We start from the raw sequence: 4,577 nt of genomic DNA, 5'->3' as shown, positions 1-4,577 counted from the left end.
TCGTGGACTGTTATAGGGTTCATATTCTGAATTATTTGCCAGAACAGTAAATTGCAGGCACTGACGCTTCTAAGTCACAAAAAAAAAGTTAAATTGATGAAAGTGTTTTAGAAGTTACTTAAATTAGGCATGATTAACCTCGAACCTCGCCTACCTGTCCAGACCATCCAGTGTTATTAATTTTCTAAAAAAAAACTTAAATGGAGTCCTTTACTTAATTTTGTTTTACTGGAAGCTATAAAATAGATGATGGTAGGCAAATTATGTACTGTTAGTCATATTCCTTTGGGTACGCTGTAAATTACCGCTAACTATGTGGTAGAAGATGTATGCTGCTATTTTCCAAACAGGGGTGGTACAAACAAATACATATATTATTACTAATACTTACTAATACATGCAAATGACATGATTTCTGGATTACATTATCAAGAAAGAACTGGATTAAGCATAAAATGCAGCAAATATGCAAAACGAGCGACATCAATACTCCTAATACGCGGCAGATAAAAGTCATTAATTTGACAAAAGAGAAAGAGCGTTGATTTAAGAGGCGACATTATTTAATTGAAATCCACAAGCTTTGAAGGAATTACAGCGCTGACTGATAATTGATGAAAACAAATAAACGATTCAGCGCTGACAGACTATTTGTGGGATAGAATATGAAGGGAGAGTGATAAGAGAGTGATATGAGAGCTATAGGAGATTGATAGGCGAGTGAAAATTGAGGCGAAGCAGACGACTTTGAAACGGATTAGAGCTTGGAATATGCAAATTACGCGTATCGAATTCAAGTTATTTACACTAAATAACTGTAAATATACCGTTATGTGTACTTTGTATTACTTGCTAGCGCATTTGGTGGAATTAATAACAACTGTAAAGCACAAAAACATAAAGTAAATGGGCAAAACACTACATAACCACGCGCAAACAAAAGAGAGTGACTTAACGCGGCGCGGAAAAAAGTTTCGAAAAATTTCCAGAGCGTGCAAAGCATGCGTCGCTGAGCGCTGGCAAATAATAGCGGAAAAAATTGATAAGTTCTTTTGTGCTGCCAATACAATTTTTTCCTTCCTCCCACATAGTTGTATTTGTGCTTGCGAATGGATAAAAAATTATGCACAAACAGCGCTTGCATATTATGCTGAACGAAATGGAAAAGAATGAAATGAAAAAAAGAGAATAAACGAATTTGAATTTGAAGTGGAGTAAAAACGAAAGTCACGTGCCAGCGATTTTGAGTAATTTTACAATTTGCATATGTTTTTGCAGTGAAACCGTAAAAACGCAACAACAACAAGCACAATATGCAATGCAAAATATTGCACGCGGCAGGAAAAACAGAATCAACCCACACACACATGCAAACGCATGTGAGTTGTATAATTGTATTTTAAATTAAATTATAACTAGTGCAAATAACGCACAATGAACACACACAACGCGCTGTGGTTATATAAAAAGTGTGTCAATAATAACGCAAAATAGCCAAATGCTTATGTAAAAGCGAGGGTAGTTGGATATGTCAGTAGAATGAGTGAAGCTACTAATCCAATGCAATACTGCGGAGATTAGCCGAAAGTAACCGCACAAATTTTAACGTAGAATCGTCAGAAAACAACATTTATACAAGCATTCCTGAATATATTCTTAAGAGAAGCCATGACATGATCCCAGTTCGAGTTATTGTTATCGAAGCCATGACACACTAATTCAATGATTCCAGAGCCGTGATTCCATAGATTAATATTCAGTGAAAGTCGTGCAGTCATTGAAAATTTGCCTCACTTGAGTTGTCAATTCACCTCTGCTTGTAACGTTAACATCGAAAATGTTAAAGAAACAGTGATGCTTGACAGCGTACTAGAGGATCAAAATTAGTCAAACGCATTATTAACAGGTCAATCGAAAAGTCCTCGGCTGACACTTAGACGGCGGATTAGAATTTAATTAAAATAACTCCTAGTTAGTCCTAACCCTCAAAAAGCGCGTTGTTATTTTTGATAAAAAAAGGAATTTCGAAAGTTAATAAAATATTGCTTTTTGAAGTGCAAAAATACAGTTCAAGAAAAAAGTTGACTTTATATCACGTCTCCAGACACTGCCCCAGGAAAATGAACCATCGAGGATTGGCATGCCAAATTTAGACGTGGAGAAACAGAAGACAATAACATGGTGGATGTCCAAAAAATACGTTGTTATCGGCGAAAACATCAAAAAGTTCACAAAACAACTTTGAATGACCGTAAAGTGAAGTTGTTCGAGAGAGCAGGCACTCTAAAGATATCAGCCGAAGATATACAACATATAATTTACGTATATTTGGGTATGAGAAAGCTCTGTGTAAAGTGGGTGCCGCGTAAACCCACTCTTGATCAAAAACAATGAAAAAACTAAGACACAAATAAATGAGTTGAGCAACGAATTGTTTTATCATCCACCGCGCTCTGTAGATTTAGCCCCCAGCTCCCATTTTCTGTTTTCAGGTCTCAAAGTAATACACGCTGCGAAGAATTTTTCGTTGAATTAAGAACTTATCGCTGAAACTGAGGGCAATATTGAAGCAAAGGACAAATCTAACTTCAAAAATGATAACGAAAAGTTGAAGGCTCGCGATAATCAGTGAAAGGAATTACCATATGTTGTATAAAAGACGAACTTTACCAAAAACGTGATACTATGATCGACCGGGACTATTCAATTGACCAGTGTGACGAGGCGTTTTGAAAATGACGTCCAACAATCAAGCAAATGGGTTGCTCCAAACATGAGCCGTAACCAAAAAAAAAAAAAAAAACAATCAAACAAGCACCGAAAACTCCCATTCGAGGTTTATAATATCTGTTTAGCAAATTGGATTAAGGGTTGACAATTCTTTGCTCAGGAAGACGATAGTAAAAATTTGTATTAAGGTACGAGAAAATTAATCTTTCTGTCTATCAGAGTCAAGTTTTTTCATATGCTGACAGTACTATAGACAGTGTGTTAATCTAGGCATATATGATTATGTCGATAATAAGTTCAGATGTGTTGAAATCGAGCCAGATCGGTCTTCGTTAATTTTGTTAAGGCAAGTAGATATTTCTATTGATAATATATATATATTCCATAGTTAAATTTTGGTTACTTTGATTTTTAACTTTTGGTTATGCTGCTGTAACTAGTGGCGTGCTTACTCTGCTACACCCGGTAGTACTCTTTATCGTCTCCTGATTGAAAGCGGCGAAGTTATGCTTATCGGATTCCGTTATTTCGATACGATAAGTCATAATGTTTGTCGTTCTCACTGTAGTCGAAGCGTTAGTCATCGCAGTGTCGATGACTTTTTCTTGTTTTGCTTTTATTGTTTACGTTTAGGTTTGGTTCTCACGAGCCATCCGGAGGTGGTTGGTCACTCGTGCAGAGAGGTGGTATTCGTAGAGAAGGCATGTGTTACCACTAAAATCACCTAATCATCGGAGTGGACCGCATCAGTGCGGACAACTCTACACCTTGGCTTCAACTGGTGTTAGTGCGGGTATACTAAGACCTCACATCGTATTGTGTGAGTTATGAGGTATCACTCTTAGCATGTCAGAGGAATGTCTATTCTCATTTGGGATGTGCCTATTATCATTACGTAAGCCCTTTCGCCACGACAAGGCAACCAGAAGGATTTATATCCAACTTACTATATGATTTATTTCTGATTTCTGTCTCAAAGAAAAGCGAGGCGAAAAATCCTGTGATATTCACATCGGTTTTTTTGTAGAGCAAAGAGTCCAGAAAGTGAACATTTTTTTGTCCCCAGCTGACATACATTATATATATACGTTAGTGTTTTTTCATAAAAATACGGAGAACTTGAGCAAAGTTCATATTAAAACTATTACCGAGAATATGAATTTAACTAGGCATCTATGAATCAGCCCAGATGGTAGTTTTAAGTAAGCTTTCTATACAATTATAGATCTTCATCTTCGTGAATAAAAGTTTCACCGAAAAGTCAAGTGAAGTTAAGCCTTTGAACCTATAGTATAAACTTCCAGTACAAAAAGTTCTTTATCCCGCCATCGTCATATGATTTTCAAGGTCTTATATTTTAGGTTTGGTTGGTCGACAGAAAGCATAGCAAATTGCTCTTTTCTCTAACAAAAAGTATATTTCACTAAAATAAGTACTGACTTATCCAATGGCTTTCGTATTTCCATACATAGTATCCGCTTATTCATTTGAAAGCGTTTATATTTTCAACTCACACAGATTTGTGTTTATTTAACCACACAAATAAGCAAATCCCTGCTTAAAGTCCAAATCATTACTGGTGAATCGACAAGAGTTTATTGACAATTTGTTGAGTGAAGGCGTTGCGCCAGCGAAATATCTCAATGAAAATTTATAAACACTTACACCAGCTTATTTATGCACACACACATATGTAAATTCCATTTCCCGCAAATGTGGAGCTTCCTATGTGGGCAAAATGTCTACCAACGCCGCTGAATGGGTGCGCTTGTGCCGATTTGCAAAATGAAAAATTACCTTACAGTGACGAGAATATGTCAGCGACAGTAGGCAATTTGCTGGTGGTT

The sequence above is a fragment of the Bactrocera tryoni genome, chromosome 1, assembly GCF_016617805.1.
Source record: "Bactrocera tryoni isolate S06 chromosome 1, CSIRO_BtryS06_freeze2, whole genome shotgun sequence".
Taxonomy (NCBI): Eukaryota; Metazoa; Arthropoda; class Insecta; order Diptera; family Tephritidae; genus Bactrocera; species Bactrocera tryoni.
The sequence above is the reverse complement of the archived record's forward strand: the minus strand, read 5'-3'. Positions refer to the sequence as shown.